The 24,654-nt window shown below is 39.7% G+C and overlaps 1 long non-coding RNA gene across 1 annotated transcript in view; it reads left to right on the plus strand.

Annotated features, from left to right (window-relative positions):
- The first annotated feature begins 532 nt into the window (after nucleotides 1-532).
- Nucleotides 533-24,654, plus strand: part of LOC116804593 — a 56,099-nt gene continuing 31,977 nt past the window's right edge. The window contains exons 1-2 of the long non-coding RNA XR_004364588.2: nucleotides 533-1,078; nucleotides 20,954-21,006. This is a non-coding gene — a long non-coding RNA (uncharacterized LOC116804593). The remainder of the gene's footprint in view (nucleotides 1,079-20,953; nucleotides 21,007-24,654) is intronic.

Genomic DNA, 24,654 nt, shown 5'->3' on the forward strand with positions numbered 1-24,654 from the left:
GCTTGTGATAACAGCGCGCAGCTGTGTGCGTGAGCAGCGGCTGTTAATGTTAGACGCTTGTCGCTGGAGGTGCTGTTGTGCACTGCTGCTGTTGCTGTTGCTGCTTGTGTTGCTGTTGCTGCTGCTGCTACTGTTGCTGTTACGCACGCACACAGGTACGTGGCGTGCTGGCGCCTCTGCTAGTATCCATACGTCTTTGCCGTTTGACTGCTGCTCGCCTGCTGGTCGCTGCCGACGTCGTCTGCTATCTGCCGCTGCTTTCTGCTCGCAGCTCGCTCGGCGTTCGCTTCTGTTCCGAATTTACAGTTAAACTTTCAAAGTGCGCGCATCAGGGCAGCGACAAGTGTTTAGGCGGACGGGAACAGCGACGCGTCCGCAATTTTCACGCGCTGACTTTTCAAATATTTTTGGGAGCTGCGCGTAACGGTTAGCCAAAAATGCGAAAGCAACACCTATACAAAAAATAAAAAATAAATAAAATAAATAAAAACGGCAATAGCCGTAGAGAATTTTCAAATTGTTGCATAAATTAAATAAAAGTGTATAAAAACAAACCAAAAATTCAACACGGAAATTATTGAAAACAAAACAAAAACTACGGCAGAAAAAAGTGTGAGCTATAAAATGCGTATGTTGAAAAGTGTAATTGTTGTTGTTGGTGCGCTAAAGAATTTTATGTGGAAATTGTGAAATATATTTAATGGAAATGTGCCCCCAAGAAATTGAACCAGAAATCAGGCCAGCGAATATATGAATAGTGTTTCGAGTACATCAGAAACTAAACTGAAAATATTATATATAGTATATGCATAATCTAATTTTATTGATGAACTTAGAAGATAACAATCGCTATTCAAGTGATTTGTGATTTGTGTGCTGTTGCCCCTAAGTTATTTGTTCGTTAAGCACGGCACGTCATTTGGCACCTGTTCGGCAAGTTTCTTGAAAAGTGTTTAAAAAATAATTTAAAGCTATTTATGCTAACGAGCAGCTGGAAAATAAAGGAGGAGCTGCCGAGCGAAGGCTGAGGGCTGAGAGCTGAGATCGGAGGCCTTACCCAACTTGCCGTTGGCCTAATGTAAGTTGTTCTCTTTGCTATTAGATTAAGATTTGCTTGCTTAGAGCTTGAGCATTGTCTGCTCTTTATTATTTTTTTTACTGTTGATAAATATACCTGCTCTTACGTATACATTCTTTTTATTCATTCGTTATCGTCGCCTAAGTGCATAAACAAATTGTTTGACAACTTAAAATGTGAGCGTGCTGACGCTCGGAAAATGTCAACACCTCTTTTGTTTATCGGAGTGCGAAAAAAATCTTTAATTATAGTTGTGCAAAGCACTTGATGCGGCTCTTTAATAATGTCGCAGCTAAGTCAAAGCACTTGAGGCTATGTGTGATTGCCTTTTAATGCGATATAAAATGCATTTTTATGACAAAGTATCTGTGAGATACAATTTGGAATTAAAAATGCCAAGATACGAATCGCCGGCACGGCTGCTACCAAGCTAGAGCTCCAACGGCAGCCATAAGGCACTGCTAGATGGTCGAGTATCTATGAGATACAATTCAATACTACTATTTCAGAGTAGCAATTTAATGGTATTCGATGCAGTGTGCCTGGCTCTCGCTTCACTCAAGGCACTTCAACTGAAGTTCAATATTTGCGATGGCTTTTGATTGCAATATAAAAATATATTTATTTATTTATGTGGCCCTTGATGGGATGGAATTTCAAAGCGGAACCTTTGAGATACAATTTAATGATACTTTAGTTTTCATACTTCATCTTTAGCACTTGGCCCAGGGCATAAAGTTTGTTGAAGATATGTTTTGATGTGAATATCTATGAGCCAGCTCTGGCTACAATTGTCTATATTCAGTTGTGATTCTCTGAGCAAAACCAAATCATTCCAAATATACACAATCTATATCTAATATATTTCCAATACCAATTATATTTGTATTGTACTTAAGTCATTTTAATGATGGGCTTTCCTCTTTCGATCCACTTTTTCTGCCATCAATCTGGGCAATTCTTGATCATTTTGAAAGCATCGCAACGTTCGTCTCATTGAGTGCAGCAGGGGTTCCGCTACTTGTGCATCTTTGAAGTTCCACAAATTTTACGCATGCATACTTAAGCAACCAAGTAAGCGTGTGTGTGTGTGTGTGTGTGGGCGTGTGCAAATTTACACTTAACTGCAAAACAACAAACTTAATTGACCAAATAAAGCTCAACATGGCGGCAATTGCGCCGCACTTACTACCTGTCTGCCTGTCTGCCTGCCTGTCTCTCTGTCTACCTGTCTGTCTGTGTGCCTGACTGACTGGCTGACTGACTGACAGTGGCATGAGTGAGAGCGAGTGGCATGCGCTGAAATGATGCCAACAACAACAGCAACAAAAAGAGCAACAACAACAAGAACGCCAGCCTTGAACATGAAATGTGAAAAGAACGTTGCAAAGAGATATAGCACCAATTCATGCCCGCACTTACACTAATTGCAGCTGATGTGCAGATTATTGTAGCCAGGAGTGCCTGTCATTGGCATCAAACCTCTTTCTTCTTTTGTACGAGTAGCTGTGGTTATGAGCCACAAACTGTGTGCCCAAGTGCCCAGCGCTCCTTAAACTGACACTTAAATGACAATTTTGCTAAATGGCGTTTTTAAACTTCAGTATGGTTGAGCAAGCAAAGAAATCACCAGAAGCTTTGGAAAACTTTATGAGTGCAGAAAATCGTGGGATCTTGGCTTAAAGTAAAAATCAGTAGTCAGAGATATTGAGCTATAATTTTAAATTTTTTATTTTAATAAATTTATAACATGCAATAAATAACTTAAAGCCACAGTTAAGGCAAAATGTATAAATCATAATGAATAGTTCATACAGCTTAGCCACAATTCATAGATTTAGCCCAAATTACGGCAATCAAATTACAAATCTAAAACCTAGTCAAAAAAACAAAGAATATTTTATTTTTCTATCTTTTTGTTATACATATCGATATTTTATTTAAAGCTCAAAGCTAAATAGGATCCACTTGAATTCAAATTAATTTCAATAAAAGATAAAAATAAAGCAAATAAAATAAATATTAAGAAATGCGCAGACAGACATGATCTCCATCAAATGAGATTTCAATTTGCCTCCTGACAACTGACATTGCTCTAAGGGGAGTTGGTGCTGCATTGCCCCGTGATATCATATGTCAGCTGAAATCAATTGATTTCAGAAAACGCATGTGAATGGCAGCAGCAGGAGCAGGAGCAGCAGCAGCAGGAGCAGGAGCAATGGGAGCCAGGTGGCATGAGCCCTTTGGCAATTGTAAATTGAGCGCGTACATACAATACAAACGACAATCGCAAAGGTAAACGGACAACGGGGCGTATACGTGATAAAGTTCACAGAATCGCGCACACACACACTCGCAGTTTGAGTGTCACATTGTTATGCTTTGTCAAGGAACAGTCGGACAATGAAACCGACAAAAAATGTCTGAAACAAAAGCAATAGTATGAAGTGTGACGGAAGTGAAATTGAAGCGTGGGCACGCCTCGCTGCCTGAGGGTGTGTGTTTGTTGTACGTGTGTGTGTGTGTGCGTGTGGTGAAATATTGCGCATACGCCACGATGTCGAGCCTTAAATTTGCCAAATAAAACGTACACAACTAAGCCAGCGTAAAGCTCCTAATTAATTAATAATTAATCACCAAAAAGCTAGCGCGAAAAAATATCGCGAGATATCGAAATCGCCTCAAATTGCCAAACTCCTCAACTGGCAAATATTGAAAAGGTCACTCACACGCGCGCACTCTCTGCACTTATGCTCGGCCTCTGGCTCTTGCTGTGGCTCTGGCTCTGGCCCACTCGCCCACTCATTGTCATTGCCAATGTCCAGACACTGGCAGCGGCGCTTATCATAATGACCGAAACGCTCTAATCGGGGGCAATTAACGTGACCAAATTTAATTTCCGCCCAGGTCGCTATCAACGACTGCGACGCCGACTGCGCCGTTGTCGTCTTCGTCGTCGTCGTCGTCGTTGGACGCTACTAGCGGCAGAGGCGTTGCTATATTATTTACAAAATATCATTTAGCTTGCAATGGGCCACTAATGCCATTGGATATCCATCATGTAAGCCAGTGCTTCGTCTTTAGATACACTGTGCGTCGAGTTTAAAATGGGTATATTAGTTGGTGGCCTTTTTTTTTGTTATTTGTTATTTGCCATTGCAGTCCAGATATGGGCATAGCTGACTGAATTTAAACCTAATTCAAATATGTTTAAGCCATGTCTAAGTCTGAGCCTGTAGCCACATGTTGTATCTGTTAAGTCTGCTCTGTTAACTCTGCTAACAGAGTATGGCGCAGTCAGTTGCATTTGGATTTGCACTTGGTTTTTCCTTTATTTTCCGGGTGCTTTGTCATTTACGGCTTGCTTTTTGTGTTTGTTCGCGCGCAAAGATAAATGAGCGAGCCACCGCCGAACCACCCACACGACTGTGATTAGCTGTCTGACAGGTGACTCCGCGTTGCTGCTGCTGCTGCTGCTTCACGCTTCATGTTTTTTCGAGTCCTTAAAGTTGCGGCATCTGTGTGGCCGCTGCGTCCGAGTCGTGCCTCTGCTTCTCTATTATATAAATGTGCGTCTTGGGCGCAATTTAGTGATGCGCGGGAAATAACAGTAAATATGTAACACAACGGGAGAGCAAATTACTTATGTTAATTAGTTGGCGCGGCTAATGAGAAATCGCAAACAGATTCCACAATGATTACCCTCAACCAGAACCTCAGCCATGTCCTGGATTCCATATTCATGCAGATTCCCATCAGCCACAGTACAATGCGATGTTGCAAGGCTGCACTTGCCACATTCCAAAGCGCAACTTTATGATATTCTATTTAGTCTAGTAATCAGTAATTAACGTACATTTGCTATGCAGATGCTGTGTTTACTACATTTTCTATTTAACTGAAATTGTAATTCGCAATTGCAAATGTAAGTTGCTACCACAAACCATAAATTTCATTTCATTTCATTAGCCCCTAACCAACTACAAAATAAACAAACTTTTTTTTCTTACTCAAGCTTAAAAAACATAATTTGTGTCTGGCAATTATTTCAATTTTGTTTTACCTACGCTTATAAATAAAGAAGCGGGTTAATTAGAAGCGGATTGAGGAGCCGTCAATATTAAGTAGCCGCAACGTGGGCTGGGGCTAATGTAAATTCCAGAGCTGCTCTAAAAGTCGCAGAAGAACAGCATAAGCCGAAAATGCGTTTAGTTTAGTTGAAAATATGCGAAAGAAATATGTAAATATATATATATATATATTTTGTTTAAGATATATGGCAAGCATTTGCCAAGACTATCAGCTATTAGCTTACGTAAATAGTTAAGCTTATTTCTGGAGTTAATCAGCCGTGAAGTTAAACAGTGATTAAATATTCATTTCCATTAACCTGATGGATGCATTGTTATGAGAATTAATTGTCCTTATTTGTGAATGCATCGTCGGAATTGTTTTTTAAGCCAACAAATAATTAAATTTTAATTTGCTTTTTACAGTTTTTCATTACCAATTAAAATTAAACAAATTAAACAACATATATGCATGCACGGAATGGCTCACAGGCAAACGTGAAAACAATTTCGCTGCCATGAAATTAAATTAAATTAATTGGGTAAAGCTGCAGCCCGTGGGCGGCCGAAGATGAAACAAAGGATGACTTTGTTGACGGCACAGGCGATAGCTGCAGCAGTCCGCTGTGGCATCCGATTATAGCAAATATGCTATATTATTTATTAAATACAATACTGACAGTTTGAAAGGATTAAATACAAACAAAAAATGAAAATAAAGAACAGATACCTTTTGTGTGCACTTAATGAAAAACTAATTAAGCGTGGCATCAACATTTTTTATTGATTAATTCAAATTGCAGTGCCTTCATACGGAGGCATAATAAACTCCGGCGTGCATAATATATCTTAATTTGGTTCATAATTAATGCCTGCCATTAAGCTTTATTTTGCCCGCGTAGCTTGGCGCAAGTGTGCGCTGTGGCTGTGGCTCTTTTGGCTAACTTTTTGGCCTAAAGACAACACCCGCAATGGGCATAATTAAAACGCTGCACGCATTCACCCGCACTCTCACACACACACATAGAAGAAGGATACGTAAACACTCCACTTAACATGCTGCGATATACCATTTGATCCTGCTATCAATCTCAAAAGCCCGAGCCAAGCACACACGCACATTGCGTATACGCACTGTACTCTGGGCTTGGACTACGAAGCTGGCTGGCTCACATTGCGAATATGCCTTTGGCAACAATGTGACACATTCCCTCCCACCCACCACTCACACACACATACACATTATTGATGGCCTGCCACACTTTTGAAATCCAGCAACAGGCAAAAGGCACCAGCAGCCGCAGCAGCAGCAGCAGCAGCAGCAACAGCAGCAACGGCAGCAACAGCTCGAGAATTGCCAATTACGTCTCGTCAGTGTATTAAAATGCCATAATTGCGAATTTAAGCGCTTGTTCGCTGCGGTTGCTCTGATGGCAGCCGCTGCTCTGATAGCTGCTGCTCCTGCTGCTCCTGCTGCTGCTGCTGCTGTTCATCATCAGTCTCCTGGCTGCTGACAAAGTTTTGCAATGCCTGCTGTGGTTGAAGGGCGACCCACACTGGCAATTTGTTGGCAAAGAGTTAAGTGTTTGGCTGAAGTTTCTATCAAGCTGTAGTGCGCAATCAGCTTTAAAAGTTTTCCATATTAAACTCGATTTTAGTCTTGCTGCATATGTTGACAGCGCGCAGAGGCTGACCAACGGCTGCGGTTAGCCGATTCAGCAGGCGTTTGGCCGAGAATTTGTAATTAATTATGCTTAATTACGTATAATTAAAGTCATCAAACCAAACTCGAAACTGAACTGATTTAATTGTTTCAAACTAGTCTCTAATGGCAGGAGACAGAGAGAGAGAGAGAGAGAGAGAGAGAGAGAGAGAGGAAGTTCCTAAGAAAGTGCTGTAATTAATTTATCTATTATTTTGAATACCTGTCAATGACTAGACAAAGTTTAGCCATTTGTAAAAGCATTGGCATGTTAAGTATGCCTAATATACCAGGTTTTGCTGATGATAAATATCTGATTTTTCTTACCAAAGCGAGCTAAATGAAACTCCAACGATAACAACATATATATTCTTATGCCCAAGCATTATTCTAGCCATTTGAGTAGCTTTCTCTAATGCATCTAGAGTACGTATTATGTACATTGATTACGGTTTCAGTTTGAGTACTCCGTCTTATCTGCCAACAACAGACACATTAGCTCGTCTTACATAAACTTTGTGGAATTTGATAAGTCTTTAAATGGCTTGTAGTTGAGGCAGTTATGAGAGTTGGTCAAGTGTTTTGGCTTTTCATTAATTAAATTGCAAATTGGTAGAACACAGGCTCAATTTGGCACGCCCCTCGCTCCTCTGACCCTTGAGTGTTGTCTACGTTTTGATTAGGCATTAGCCCACACCGCAACCGAAGCAAAACATGTCGGAATTAAGTGCTCTGGTATCCCGGACTGCACTTATCTATAATACGCGCTCTGTCCGGCTTCTATTGGGCTGGCCAAGTCTCAAGGGTGCATTATGTATGTGTGCTGTGCTGGTGTGTGTGGGTGTGGCTGTTTGTGTGTATCTGCCATTTAATGTGCCCCACTGCTTGAGTGGCCATACGTTGTGCATGTTCTCAGGTGTGCATGGCGTTAATGCGCGTGTGTGTATGTGTGTGCGGCTCGAGTCCTTGCTTACCATTAATCAAAGCGAACGTCTGGCCAGACAGCCGCGAGTGGCGCTACTTCAGTCAGCCCGCTAATTGCATATATAGCCGAGGGCGGGACCGCAGCTAATTGTATACATCTTTCAACGGATTGTATAATTGCCGGCCTAATGCAAAAGTTGGTCGGCTGGCAATGCCTAATTGATACGTAATCAGATTTGCCTATTAATTAAACTAGTTGCCGGTCAAAGCATTTTTCCTGTGCATAATTAAGAAATATTGCGTGTATGTTTCAGCACGAACTAAAGGCAGCCAAGCTTGAACAGTGCTTAAAGAGCATTCAAGTTACAACCTTATGCAAAGAGCCAGAGCTGAGCACAATTAGGAGCATATCTGTAGAGATAATGAGAAAAACGAATTCATTTCCTTATATATACATTCTTATTATTGCTTCGCCTCAGTTTGGTTTAGTTAAATTCATGATTGATGGAGTTGAATTTCCTATATCAAGTTGGTTGCATTGCGGCCAGCTCTTCAAATACCAATTAATATTATTTATTGGTATGCAAACAACGGACTAATAACGCAGCAAGCAATTAAAACCTATACCGTTATTATTATGATTAGCCATAATTGTTGCTGCTGCTCGACAGCAACAGCTGCTGACCAGTTGTGTACACCGATGCGAATGCCCCCGCAGGGGATCCGAGCTCGTAATAATCGAGAGCTGGCCACTGGGGCCAAACAATTGTTGCCTGGCAAACAATTGCGGCTGTCGTTGCAGTTGCCAACGCCTACTCCGGTTGGCATTGACATTGGCCCATGCACTTTGCATGTGAAGTGCACACTGACTCTCGAAATGGAATCTAATGGAATATATATCGCCCTAAGCACAGTTGCAATTGCATTTAGTGGCAGAGAATTGAGTTGGAATTGCTTTTGGCTTACGGCGCGAATACGTAATAGAAACGCGCTGCACATGCATTTTAGCTGTTCCAAAACTTCATCAGTCTCATTTGGGGTTCACGAACTGTAGTTGGCTCAACTAGCTTTCGGCTTATGGCACAGATACTTGATATCATCTTAAGGCCAGCCAATCTAATTAACAGCAGCTGTACAAATGCAGCCAGGGCAAGTCCAAATATTGGTGAATGAATTTCAAGGCCCAGGTCTTGGATCTACCATGTTCTCAATCTATTTCGAAAGTCTATTGTTTGCTCTCGCCGCAGCTTAAATTTACACAGTTAAAAGGTTTCTATTTCAGTTTCAATTTCAGGCTTCAGTTTTGCAGCTTTGCAGTTTTGCAGTTTGTGCCACTTTGCCAAACTGCGAGAACTCTCAAACTTTTTCAAATTGATATTTTTGTTATAAGCTCTTAAGCTTTTGTCAACTGGTTTGCTGTTGCTTTTAACTTGTTCTAGTCTTTTTCAGTTTTCCTTTTCGTTATCTTGCTTCTTTCATTGTGTGCGCTGTCACAAATGGATTTATATATACATACATAATATAAAATATATACATATATATATTCTATATAAGTGCATTCGCACTTTTTCCCTAAAAAGTCGTTCCCATGATGCATTTGACATTGCCTTGGGAGAAATTACATTCTAAAGCAGATGCTCAACTGCTGTGCAGTGTAGCAAAAGGAACTCGAACTGGCTGTTGTACGCTTTCAGAAGGTGTTATGCTTTGACACTGCAGGTGTAGGTCAGCTTTGAGTCCAACTATAGAATATATAGTATATTTCCCTTTTTCCAAAGAAACAGAATTGACAGCTTTGACAACTATTCGGACCTTAACTTTAAGCTAAATAAAAAAAATTTTAGCTTTTTTTTAACGAAAAAATATAAATAGTTTTATCACTGCATTTACAACTGTCTGTTGTCTTTTATTTACTTTCAGTATTATCTCCTTGTTTATAGACTGCCGTTACTTTCATTAAAATTTTCCCAAAAATCAAATATTTTATTTAATTTTTTGTTTTATATTTTATCGCTCGAAGTATCGTCTGAAGTTGATATGGATTGGATCGGTTTCTGTTCGGTTACCTTCCGAATGACTGAATCATTTCAACTTATTCATTGAGTCGCCGCCTTAAATAAACACTCGGCCGCCTTCTCCATATGTATTTGGCAGTGTAAATAAATTAAATTCAAATCGAAATTGATATTACCATGTGGGCATATCATAGTATATGCACGCATACACGCAGAGTTGGCTTGTTTTTATCAGTTGGCTCGGCGCCGCTTGCCGGTCAACGATGTGCACGCTCTTTATGGTGGAGGGGGGCGTGTGCGAGGGTGTGTGTTCGTGACTTTTATCACTGCTTAATTACGTTACTGATAAGCTTATTTCACTTTTGCTTTCGTTACGTTACGCTAGTAGAAGTTAAAGGTTTCTTTTCGCTATTTTCGGTCTCTTTGTGTATGTGTGTGTGTGTGTGTGTTTATTTATTTCTTGCCACTTTTTATTATGAAACAAGCCATTTGTGTGGCCTCTCAAAGTGCCACAGTTGAGATTTAGTTAATAAAAAGTTAATAGCCATGTGATTTGTTTGGCCTCTGCTGCCAAAACAAAACAAAACACAAATTTTACGACCAGCTGTTAGCGTGCGACTATCTGGACTGTAAATTGATGTGTTATCCCACACTGATCGGTCAATATATATACATGTGTGTACATAGACACTTACAGCTGTGTGTCTGTGTGTGTAAGCGTGCAGCAGGTGCCAAAGTACGACCTGCTGCAGGCCATTAAGAATGGCATTTGGGAATGTTTAGCCTAATTATTTATTTGACGCTTTAATTACACATTTATTGCGGGCGACCAACAGCGCGAATGCGTAATATCAACATTGTGTGTCTCACAGCAACAGCGTCTGCAAGTCATTGACACATTCAGAAATTCATAAAACCAACATAAATACTCACTTCTGTTTGCCCGCCCTCCTTTCGCGGTGCGTCGACTGTGACCCGTAATAAACGGTTAAGCTTACTTACCAATTGAATTTTACTGACCTAGACGCACATATATATATTTTTGTATATATATATTTGTATATTTTAGATATTTTCGACTATCGCTAGGTGCTGCTGATAAATGTGCTGCTCGCCCGCTCAAGGCCGTCCTTCGCGTGCTGCTTATAGATAGACTGCTCACTAATAGATCTATCAATTAAGTGGTCCTAAAATTTTAGTAAACTTCTATTTTTACCCACTTTTAACTGTCAAATGCAACAGCCAAATCTTATCAAGCCCTGCTCAACACTTGACCGAATCTTTAGTTGTATCACCTATTTCTGGGTTTTTCCAATTTCATTTGATGCTAGATCGGGAAATCATATTATCATATATTATATATATTATTACAAAAACAATTTCGTTTTATGGTGTACCTGCATCATAAATGTTTGTTTTATTAAATATATGTGAGCGCTTTAATCTATATTATGCATAAGCTCCCCACAACCTTTATGGCTCGATTCAATGAAAGAGACATATAAATGGGCGCTACTATTATTGTTCTGATGTATTCCGTTATCTTTAAAGCTTAAACAGAATTCTCTAGAGCTGTTTTTATTTGTTTTAATTTGAAATATCTCAAAGCTGAAGTAGGCATTAGAGCTAATTTATGGGCTACTAAGCGCAGCTCGTTTGTGCATTCTAATTTCCATCCGACTGCATTTCGCAATGGAAATTTAACTGATTTATGAGTAAATATTCTCTTTAACGCAAACAAGTCTGATTTACTGCCGCCTCTCCTTGTTGCCTGAAACAATTTTAATTGTGGTAACCATAGAATGGCTGATTATGTAAAAATGACTGCATGCATACATATGTATGCATGTACATACATATATATGTACATATATGGTTTTATTTCATTTCCAAATTAATTTGGGCAGCAGAGCGCATGTTTCGCTTGTTGTGGAACAACTGTCGAGATAGCTGGAACTATGTGCCGACATTTGTTATCCATTTATTATGTGCCACAATATTACGTATACGTATTTAGTAACATATGCAAATGAAATGCTTCTGTGCTCATGCATGATGGATGGATTACACAAATGGGTATTCCACTCAGTTGTAAAACAAACAGTTAATTAACTATTTAGTGTAGGGCAATCAATAAATTTATATATAACAATTTATATTATTTTTTAACGAATCTTTATGATGGGATATTTTGTTAATTTGAGATTTTTACTATAAACAAATTGTAAAACCAAAAAAATAAAAAATAGAAAAATTAATAAATAAAAAATATTTTGTTTTTTTTTAACTTTAGGTAAGATGAAAGAAAGAAAAAAGGCATTAAATATATAACTTATTCATTTCAATACAAAGTTTTTATATATTTTTCATATTTTTAAATAAAAGGCAACGGAATATTTTGTCATTAATTTATGTTTAGCTAAATAAATAAATAAATAAATAAAATAAAAGCTTACTTAACTTTAAACAAAAAATGTATATAACAAATTTGAGTTGTATAACTTTTTGCTTCACATTTCTTATATTTGGTTAATAAATAACATTTTTAACCCCTTTTAACTCTCATTGAAAATTATTATTATAATTAAATTTGCATTTGCATTATTTTTGTGTGTGCCTCAGTCGTAGCAAAGCTTTTAGCCTCTTCATACGAAATTTATCTTATTTAAAAGTCTTTTAATTGGATTTTGCGATGCTGTGAGAAAATTGCGAGCGACACGCTCAGTGGCACCTCCAGCAACGCGACACAGCTGGAGCTGCACTTGTGGGCAGTGCAAGCACCATTAAGTAGACAGGCGCACCCACACTCACCCACACCCACACACACACACACACTTTGGCCACATATCCCACACAGCCATACACACGCTGTGCGGCAGATCGCAAATGTTTTGGGCGCTGCCAACGTTTGTCACATAAATCTCAGCGAATTTAGTATCAAATTTGCATTTGCCTGTGTGTGTGTGTGTGTCGCCTTGGTTGTGTATGGCACCACTGAACCGCTCAAGCATAAAACCGCCGCCATTGTCGCCTCTTGGCATGCCATAAATTCGCCGTGTTTTTTTTTTTTTTTTTTGGTGAACACGATTTGTCCTCGACCTTGTTAAATGGCACGCGTTGCGTTTTGGCATCGATTAGGAAACTAAACAACAAATTGCCAAGCTCCAATTTCGCCTTGGATTCTATTTACGGTTGCTTAATGGCTGCAGGGGGCAACTGCAATGCCTGGGCATAGCCTGCACGCAATTCGCATCGCAGCAAAGGTCCTTTCAGCGGCAGTCTAACCTTGCTGCTTGAACTTAACATTCCTTGGGCCTTCAATGCGGCTGCCGTATAGAAATGCACATTTTTTTCTGTTTTACTTCTAGTTGTTTGCTGTTGTTGTTGTTGTTTTTGTTGTTGTTTAGCTGGCTTGCATTTTAATGGGATTTATTGATTTTCCGTCTTTGTCCCACGCTGTCAGAGCACGTTGCAGGTTCTCGCGCGAATCCTCCAGCTCCGCCCCTAGGGCCATTACCTCATATGTTCCCCGGTCTCGCTGCGCGGCATGGCTTTCTGCCCCGGCCTGGCTGCTTGTTATGAGCAGTTCACATCAATTGGCGCGTGCTAATGGCTCCAGACCATAGCACATCTACCTGTCCGGCACCGCAGAGTGTGCTTTTTCCTTTGACCTGGCATTCAATCCAGCGGCATGCCCCCATTCGCCACTTACTATCTCAAAGTTTTCTGTTCGCATCAATTTGCTGTCGTTAGCAGAAATTAAGGCTCTAATTGCAACATAAGTTGAAAAGTGCACAATTTTCCAATATGTTGCCATAAATTAATTTAAAAGTCAGTTTGCCGCAAATACGTTTTCTACAGCAGGTGCACAAGGAATTTTTTTGATATATAATTCAATTATTTATAGAGTTAAATGCGATTATTTTTACATATAAATTCTTATAAAATCTTCAAGTTTTTTTTTTTTTTTTTAAATATTATTTTATAATATTTTTAATATATATTATTATATTTACAAGTTTCATTTTTTATTTGAATCTGATTTTATATATTTGTTATGTTTAATAATTTATCAAATAAGCTCAGATCTGTATATAACTTTTCGACTTGATAGCATTATTTACAAAATATTTTGAATATTGAAAGCTTAATATTTTTTTGTGAATTTTAGATTTTGCTTCATTGTCATACATATATTTTAAGGGTATATTCCAGTCAGTCACATTATACATCATTTCACTCACCTTTTTCATTGCGTATTTTCCATTTTGTGTTTCGTTTCTTCCTTTGAGTTCGGTTTTTTTGCTTCCGGTGTGTACGCCTCGCTTATCAGCGTATTTTCTGTTTACAGTTCTCAGTTCTCAGTGCCCAAGCTCCTCGACGAGTCGCTGCTGCTGCTAAGACAGAGGACTTGGCGTATGCTCCTCCTTTGGCTAGCTCTGTCGTTGTTGCTTGGCTGTGTTTTGCATGTCATGCGCTTGTTTGTTTTGTGTGTTCCTTCCGTTTTCAATTTCTTGTTCGTTCGCTGTATCTTTCTATTTTTGTTCAACTTATATGCTCGCACACACACACACACACATACATATATGTATTGTATATAGATGAATATAGTTCATGTGACATTTGTTGCCATACTCTGGCTAAGCCACCCCCTCAGACAACATGCAACGTGTTGTGGCTTACAGTCAGAGAGACTATGGCCGCCTCTTGCTGGTCGGTTCGGCTGCTGGCCAGGTCTTGCAGCTCTTTTATGTGTGCCAAGGCTCGGTCTTTTGTTTCGTCTTGCAATTACTTTTCGCCAGCACAAGAAATTAATTTCTTAGTGATCTGCTTTTGTTGCAGCTATTTGTCAAATCGCAGGCGGGGCCCCGCTGCAGCTGGCTTTAAAATTCAAGAGTTTACCTCTTCGCTGGACACATTGTGTGATTTAAGGCCTTTGTTTATTTGCGCCTCATGCGTAAGGCCATGGATTAATTGAAATCTAATTTAATTTATGGCCATAATACGTACACATGCCACACAGCTCAGACACAAAGCAAATATTTGCTCAACATATATCACATACATCTTGCATTTTAATTGAAATGCCCAAACGCCAGGTCCACTTAGAGAGCGAGGGGTCACATTCCCATTCACATTCACGTTCACGTTCACATTCACGTTCACGTTAGTAGCAGTCACTCGGAAGTAACATGGAATCATTAAGTCATACATATTAAACACATTAATTTATTGATTTTCCATATACGTGAAAATATGCTACACACACTCGCACACACACCCCAGTGGCTCTCTGCTCGCTGTTGAACTTTCATAAACTTCCGCTTTGCTGGTTCTGTGTCTTCTCAGATCCCATCAATAAAATATATGCGAGGGACCTGCGTGGCCGGCACCAAAGCCGAGACCCCATAACGCAACATAACAAATTCATAATAATTGAAACGACCATCATAAAGGGAGCTCACTGTGCGCTCCCGCTCGACCGCAGCAAATAGAAATGTATCCGTGCCGCTCTGCCGAAAATAAATCAACAAAAACAAATAACGATAAATGTATGGATACAACAATTGATTTTCATTATGTGCCTTTAGTTGAAAAAAAAGGCGAACATGTTGTTTATATCTACGGATAAGAGATCTAATGAAATATGTGCCTCCCAATTGGATTATATTTCGGCCTAATAAATATTTACCGCTGTGAATATTTTATAAAAAGAAAAAAACTTACGTTTCAAATTTATAAAGTGACAGTTTTGTAATCTACGACCTATTATTCTTCTCATTATGTTTGGAAGTCACAGAGTGTAAAAAATAACAAATCATCTTAAAGTCAAACTGATTTTCTTTAATGTCTGCCTCTAACATTCTCTCTTCGATAAATATTTGAGCTCGTGTTGTCATGCGCTCATCTCAAGTAGGAAAGTGGCTGGGGGTCAAGTCAAGTGATTGACGCAACCACAGGAGGCAGAGTCTTAGGCAACATGGACAGACAGCGCCAATGGCGCCTTAATGGACCATTGACAATTATAAGGCTAGTAAATCCTGTCGCCATGGGATATGCCATGCGGAGGGCAGGAAAAACAAACATCGTATTGTCATGTGCACAAGTCGGATAGTTCAAGTTGCCAACAGACTGAGCCTGAGACTGAGCTGGAGACAATGCTGCGTGGGCGTGGGACGTAGGGCGTGGAACGTGGAACATGGGTCAGTGTCATGTGCTGACAGCTGGTGCGATGCCGATTGCAAATTATTCAATTAAAATCGTACTATTACGAGTATTAAACTCGATGCGACAACTGTCAGACACACGCACACCCACACGCACTCACACACGCACTCGCAATCAATGCCAACATACGGACACTTGCAGCTGACTCTAAGGGAATTTGCACATTTATTCAGCAGAATAAATGCGTATGTGTGGGTGTTTGTAACGTCCTTGGCTAGAGCCGTTATACGGCCGGCGTCCATCGTCCTAGCCATAGTAGTAAGACACACATAAATGTCAGCTACAAGATTTGATAGCCTCGGGTTAAGACTAAGCACTAAGCGTATGCGTGTCAAAGCTCTAGGCGAAGGGGAGTAAGTGTGTATCCATCTCTCTCACTCTCACTCTCACTCTCTCTGTCTATCTTGCTCTGTGTATGTGTATTTGTGCATGTTTGTGTAGTTAAATGTAGAAGCAGTTAGTTGCCTGGCATCTCTGCATGGTTGCCCCTCAACTCGAGTCCCCATCGAAGGAGAGCTTGCTATAAAATGTACCAAACTTAACCCAACGATGAAAATTGCTCTCAATTACGGAAATTCGCAGCTGAACTTTTATTATATACTTTGGGGAAAAGAACATTATTTAGACTTAGTCTGCTTAATTTTACATTATGCATTTTCAATGCGCTAGAATACTCATTAAATTGTTCTCGATAGGCTAGGCTGGCACAGCTAAATATTTTTTCAGATTGTCAGAGATGAACAAAAATGTTAAGTTTTTAATTCATATGCTACTCAATTTTTTTTTACATTTTGTATTCCATTTTGTATTCAATGATGCCCAAAATTGTAGTATTTTTGATATATTTTTTAGCTGAGATAAATATATCAGTAATATATCACTTTCGATGGCCAGACAAACCATTAAATGCCCCCCAAGGGGTCGATAATGTGTTTACAAATTTCGTATAATTATTGACTGCAAATCTTTTGAAGTTAAACAAAAACATAATTATTACTTAGGGGTTACTAACAAGTCATACACTCTAAATATAATCAAAAATAATTCGAGAATTTATTCATATTCATATATATATAAGATATGCTCTTATCATACAAAATCTGTATATATATACTCAATATACTCATTTAATTTGTCTCTCAAGAACTGAAATTCTCCTGGACTTTATCTAAAATGCCTCGACTCGAGTCAGCTTCTCTATCAAAGTGTAGGGTACTCCTTAGTCAAGCACTTTCGACTCTCTAATTTTGTATACCTTAAAAATTAGTTTTAGCAGAGTTTTCCCCTCTCTCTTTCTCTCTCTCTCTCTCTCTCTTTCTCTTTTGCATGTACTTTACACAGTCTCTACAAATTAGGCACTGTGCAACAAGAACACGTATTATAAATACCACAGAGTGTTCACTTAATAGTGGCTGCCCCATGCTGCACCTGCTCTGCTCTGTTGCTGATATTGCCCCATCTGACAGCGTTTTAAGAGGTTCACATGTGGCTGCCACAGAGAGGACTGTTTGTTGCCCCCGAAATGAACTTTTGCATAGAATGTTTAGCTGCGGCGGCAGTTGCAGCTGTGCCCCATGGCCACTAAGTGGCGCACAGCCTCGCTGCTCCCGGCTCCCCGCTCAAGTGTTGGCTGCCCCACGTCCAAGTGGGCCCTGCCCACACCTGTGTGTGACCGACTGCCTGCTGAGTGCTGATATTGTATGTGTGGGGCGGCTTTCAGCTTGGCCTTCGCTTCAAATTTTATGGCTTAAGTTGAAAAGAACATTTTGCGAGCTGGTCCTTCGTTTTGGCCTGAATGCCAGTGTCGCGTGTGCCGTAATCGATATTCGTGGGTTTGTTTGCTCCTCCCTGCTCCTGGAGCTGCGTGTCTGTGTGCTGTTTATTAGCTACCCATTGACCATCTACCGGTAAATTCAATATCTTTTATTTGCACAATTTTCCAGTTGCTCGCCTGCTGTCCGCCGGCGTCGGCTCCATTTAAACTTACGTAATGTTTGCATTAATGTTTTTTTTTTTTTTTCTTTTGCTGTTCCCTCTATAGTTAGAAAACTCTCTGCCTGCCACTGTACCTGAAATTCGATTTGCACGCGCTCTGGTCTGAGCCACAGACTCGTGTATGTGTATGTAAGCAACCGCAATTCCATTCACACTTTGTCGCTGGGCGGTGTGAAAAATACGGCTTAACAGTACATTTACTCAAGAATTTATGTGTTTATAAACAGAATGTGAGCGGGTGAGTGTGTAGGTGTGTGTGTGTGTGTGTATTTGTGACCAGCAACCATCTGAATGGTTCACCATGTGCTGAATGCTCTGCTGGAATGCGTACAATGCGCTTAGAGCTGCCATATATTATTCAATTTGCGCCACAGACGACTGAAACTCGCTGGTTTAGCCGAACAAAGTCGGACTTATGTACCGAAATGCTATGTAAATTTAATGCAAACAATGCATACGGAATACACGCTCAGCAGAGCTGCCTCTCAGGGCGTCGTTCGAGAATTTCACATTCAATTTCAATGGCATCAAAAACGATTCTGCAATGGTGTAAACTAAGCGCATTAAAACTAATATTTGCATAGGTATTCATATTAATGCTCTATAATTGATTGGAATTTAATTTTGTTATAAATAATCCAAAATTTATTTTAATATTATCCGATATTAGTTATCCGATTTCAAGGAAGTTCTTAACATCCACATGCTTGAATATTGGTCATTTTAATGCAAATTAATACTCGTATGCGTATCAGTCATTATGACGTTATTCTGAATTTTAAGAATTATAAACAATTTTATATGTTACATAATAATTAAAAGACTTTCGAGTATAATTTAGTTACCGATTCGAAATAAACTCTATCCACTGATCTGATCTAAAGGTGCTACTCATATCAGGCGGACTATATAAATCAAATCAGCTCGTTCTACTGATCAAGAGTATTCTTCATTTTATATGCTCATCTGCATGTTACAAATATTTTATCTAAACTTTTATGCTCTGGATTGAAATATTCAATGCATGCAGTGTATGTAAATCTATGGATTATATGTATTTGATTTGATGAGCACTTAATCTGCACTCTAAACGTTTGTTTATCAGTGTGTGCTTTAGATTCAACTATCAATATTAAATATTGCACTAAAAATGTTTACACTTCCACCTGCATAATTTCACCGCATAACATTTTCATGGCTGACAGACGGCGTGGTTTGGCAGTCAGCTTTGTTCTAGATTTCATTGGATGTGGCAGCAATCTTTGCATGAAGTATGCAAATTGTCATCCTTATTTTGCCGCTGTAATGCTTAATCTATTTGCATTTGCTGTTGGGTTAATCTAGCTCGACGTCGAGCGCATGCCAACAAATAGATATTATCGGTTTTTATTTTCGACACGACACCCAGCATTTGCTTAAGCGAATTTTATCTATTCGTTGCGGCATCAATTATTGAAAATACACGCTGCAGTGCCAGCTAGCGGCTGTCCCTGCTAACCTTCCCCTCCATTGATAGCATTTAATTTGCAATTGCAGTGCGCTAAACGCGCATGGGGCGGGCGGATCGGCGAGATCGTTGCACATCGTTGAGTGTGGGGCGTGCAATTTATGCGAAATCACGTATTCCATGACATAAAAAACTATAAATAATGCAGTAGCCGAAATGCATTTGGGGCTGAGTGGGCGGCTGTGTGAGCGTGCATTCGTGTGCATATGTGTGTGTGTGATTCTAGATATATTGCATGTGCTATGGATATGTGAAGATACATAAAAATGCAATATAATGTAAAGACTTGCAAGCCTCAAGCTGGTGCAAAGACATTTCTCTGCTAATGTCCAGTTATCGATGAATGTGTGTCGGGTCGTGAGTGAGTGTGTGGGTGTATAAAAAATGTATTGGATGGGACTCAATGTCATCGACTGCTGTCACTCCGAGCACACTTCAATTATATATACATGTGTGTGTGTGTGTGTGTATACGCCCACACACATACACTTTGACCCGTTGCTCTGAGGCCTGTGCTAATCTTTTTTATGGCTCGCTCCGCCCCTAGTTCTGGCCTTGGTCTGACGAGTTACTTCCTCGCACTCGACTTGGGGTTACCGAGATTCAATAAAAGATATTTTTGAATTGCTGCCAACGTCAATGGCAGCAGCAACAGCAACAGCAACAGCAACGACAACGGCAATGCCAACAGTAACAGCAACGGCTGTAGGCCACGAATATCTGTTTGGTACTTCAATTTTATACAACAGTTTCGGCAGGGCTCGTAGATGGTAACTGGTAGCTGGTAGCTGAGCTCAGTAGAGCTGAGCTGAGTGGCACTTCGCTCAGAGTTTATTAGGTTCATCAAATGCTGTCAGCAGTCAACATATGTGACTTTATTTGGGTCGTTCCCATCACAGCCAAGTGGCCAACCACGCCCTCCAAGTGGCCCAGCCTATAGTTAACCAACAAGCACAACAACAACAACAATAACAAACCATCAGATAAAAATCAACCATATTGTTGTTTTGACCTTGAGTGTTTGATACCCGTTCTGATTTGGGGCCGAAATACTTTAGTTTACTCATAGGAAAAATTTTCAATCATAATACTATTTATTGAGTTTGACTAAAATGGAGTATGGGGTTAAGGGATAGAAGAAAATATAGCTTAAGGGATTTATGTTTATCTCAAAGTTGGATGGGGTTTTCATTTTGTGGATCAAGCAAATGCTGAAATCTTGAAACACAGACTAACGGAATTTTAAGGGTATAAAGTAATAAAAATGTGAAAACTTTCCAGCTTACTCATAAGTATTCAATAAATCAAGTTTATTTTCATGACTAAACTGAATTAGGTATTATAAAATAAAAATGCAAAGTTTTAAATTCCAGCCACAAATAGACTCCATATGAATTTAAATTTAATCATATTTCTTTATCGCCCTTTTTGCAGCCCCTTTGGAAAGTGAAAGTAACTCGAGCTGAAAGCCACTTGTGGGAATTGGGGTAAGTGCGGCATTTTTGGCTATGAATTATTTGATTTGTGAAAAACTCAACTGTGTAGAAATTTTGACTTTAGATTAGGCGATAAAAATGCGCATTAAGCTGTCTGGAAGAGATAAGTTCATATGAATTTATTGACATTTGTATGCTGACTGGTGGTCAGCTCTCTGGGGCTACATTTCGGCTACCCTATCCTATGGATATACATACATACATATACATATATGTATGTGTGTGCATAAAAGTGCACAAAATATATTTTTATTCTTTTTTCCATTGGCCGCCAAGTGGGCAGTCAGGCATGAAAAGGCCAACATCCGCTGCGGCTAATGTGCTGTCATTTGTATTTTGGGTGTTTGTGTTTGACTGGATTGTTGTACCTTTGTGGCATATCAGAGCGAACGAAGCCAAAAAATACATAAATAAATGAGTTACGTGCTGGGGATTTGCAATCGATTGTCGGGCTTTTCTTTTGTCATAATCAATCCTGGGCCAATGATTTATGCAAACAAATTTCGGGCTTTCAGCGAACACGAAAATAGTGAAAATGAAAAAAAAAGGAGAAGAAAAACAGTATTGAATTTAAATCAAAGCTGGCGCTGTCTGCAGAGCGTTTTAGCCCTTGCGGTTGTGCTTCAAAAATTTGTATAATAATACCCTGTAAATGGCCAGCAAGTTGGGTAGAATGCTAGGTACCGAATGAATGTAACTGGGGAAATATACTTGGATGATAGATGACATGATATATAATATAGATAAGCTTAGTAGTTTATCAATACAAATCTCTAGTCTCCTCCTCACATTCCTAGGGTAGCAATGAGCAGTGATCTTTCTGCTTGTACCTCTCTAATTGTTGTTGGTTTGTTGTCCTTTTGGCTGCTGCTTTGTTGTGGTCAGACATCGTTTTTTTGGTCAATTATTCAAACCAAAGCAAGTGCTGCCGTTTGCCCGGCGGTTGCGGTTACAGCAACCAGAGAGGACTTAGATGACCGAGGCCGCTGTGGGTACGGGGTATGTCGTACTGTGGAACAACCAGGCAGCGAGCGATAACATTTAAATGGCTTCCAGCATGTGGCACACGGATGGCCTGTGACGCTGTAAAAAGTGTTGCTCGCTTAGCAGTCAGTGGTTCCTCAACAGGTTTTGCGAGTTAAGCTTGCTTCAAGCCAGCTCAAGCCAGTTCATTATGCGATTCGGGTTTGTTTACACAGGTTCTCCATTCATTTGATGTGTATGTGCCTGTCTATGTGTGTGTGTTTGTGTGCTGTTTACAAAGGTGTCGGTCATGCAGACGGTCGATGGTCAGTCGACTGCAGACCGCAGTAGACAAGCTAGTCGCATCCTGTGACCGCATCCTGTCGCCGGCAGTCCGGCAGCCCGCCTGTTTGCCTGTCAGCCGCCTACCCGTTGCCTGCCCGTCTCCTGTCAAATGTACTTTGTAGCTTCAGCTTCAGCTGTAGAGCCGGACCTTCCTTTGTCCGCCGTCCCCTTGGCAGCAATTCCTAGGCTCCATTGTTCACTGATGACGCGCCTCAGCATTCATATGACTTTTATTGCCGGCTCTGGGGTAAGGCATTTTGACGCCTGGACGAAGCCGTGTCAGCCATCCAGGCTGGCTAACGAAGCATAAACTAAGCGCTCTTTTAATGTTACTGCAAGTGTGCTGTGTGCTCAGAGCTCTGTGACTATGTCTGTGTGCAGGTTCAAAAGAAATCAAGCGTAATGAAGCCCACAAGCAGCCCAAGCAGCCCCAGCCGCACTTATTCAGCAAAATTGCAAAGCTGGCACAAGTTCATGTTTATGTTCTCATTCGCATGCCAAGACTCTTGAATGCATTGTTGTTGTGCTCGGAGGAAACTGAAGCAGATGATAATAGATGCGCGTGCACTGCTGGTCGACAACTACTCAGCAGAGGTCGAGACTTGCCAATTGGGTGCTTCAGAATGGGTAAATGAGCTACGCCAAGTAATCCACTCGATGTCCAATTAGCGCCCGGCTATTTGGCCTCAAGCGCTTTTCGACTCTTTATTAGCTCGCAGAAAGCCAGTCGAGGGCCGAATTAAAGAGATTTTCCGTTTCTAATTGATTTTTGAATGGGACTGCTAAGATGCCAGCAAAGGGTTAGGCAAAGGAGAACTTCGTTAAATAAGGGACGCCGAATGGAAACGTTTGTTCTATCTAAATACTAACAAATGGAGATTAAATGAACTCTGTTTACAAAATTTAATCAGCAAAAATTAAAAGGATTTTATAGCAGAAAAAATAAATATTCATTTTAATTAATATGCATATAAAGTCCATGCCACATGGCTCTCAGCATTTGATAATTGTTACCTTTAGTACAAAGGCCACTAGCCATGTTTACATATGGCTGCGCACCTGAGTCGTTAAATGAAAGTACCACAGGGCGAATGCTTATTATTATTATCATTATCATTATTATTGCATGCATTATTGCGGTATAACAGAGAAGGTAAAAATTAAACAACAACAACAATAGCATTCAAAATCATCGTCTAATTGCCATTAAAATGTGTAAGAGACAACAATGATTTGAACCAGATCGAGAAGCTAAACCAGAGCCAAGAACCAGCCGCTAAACAAAAAACTGGGAAAATCAAAAGCAAGACATAAAATGGCTGCAGGAAATGTTTCGACGTGACGCGCGGCTTTTGTTTATGTTGTCTGTTGTTGTAGTTTTTGTTGTTGTTCTTTTTCTTCTACGTCTTCTTCTGCTTCTTTAGCTGCTGCCCTTTGCGGTGCACAACAGCGACCACCACACTAACAACAATAAGAACAAACCCTTATAGCAATAACAAAATAACTTCCACAACAAAGGTAGGCAGTACCAGAAGCAGTAGGAGTGAGAGAGAGGGAGACGCCATTCGCCATTGCCCTTTGCTTTCTCCTTCATTTTAGTGATTTGTTTGTTTTTTGTTTATGAAATCTTACATTATTGTGCTTGTGGCACGTTCTGCAGCGCTGTCCACACAGAGTGTATGTCCTGTGACTGACTGCTTATTAAAATACAGCTTAAGGCTGTTTAAATATCAATATGTGCTGCCCGAATGGAAAGTGTGGCCTTCTCTAGATCTCTTTGCAGATATGCAAATGCGAAGAGCTAGCAAATAGCTTCTACTGCAGCTGAAGTACGATAGGAAGCCGAACAAGCCGAAAAAAATCAAATTACAATTCAGATTACATATCTCTTTAGTAGCAAGGTTTGTAAAGCTAACGCTTCTTACAGCTGTTTAAACTGGAAATCTAATAGGATATTATCAAGCTCATTTTAGCTAAAAAAATATTAATTTTTCGTATCTTCATTCCAATTTAATAAAAAAGACAGAAAACTTTCAAATAAAAAAAATTACCTTAACAAAAAAAAAAAAAAAAAAAAAAAAAAAAAAAAAAACAATTTAGTCGATGTATTTTAGTTATAATTATTATTATCATTCTTTATCACTATTACCATTATTATTATTTTATTTTTATTTTTATTTTTGTTTGGCAGTTTATTGCTCAGATCTATTATAACTCACTGACTCAATTAATCTATATGCATTGTGGATTATGAATCATGGCATCAGTTTCATAATCTTAAGCAATGAAATTATCATTATAAAAATTGTTATCAGCTTAGAGCGCACATTG

Source organism: Drosophila mojavensis, unplaced genomic scaffold, assembly GCF_018153725.1.
Source record: "Drosophila mojavensis isolate 15081-1352.22 unplaced genomic scaffold, ASM1815372v1 contig_231, whole genome shotgun sequence".
Classification (NCBI taxonomy): domain Eukaryota; kingdom Metazoa; phylum Arthropoda; class Insecta; order Diptera; family Drosophilidae; genus Drosophila; species Drosophila mojavensis.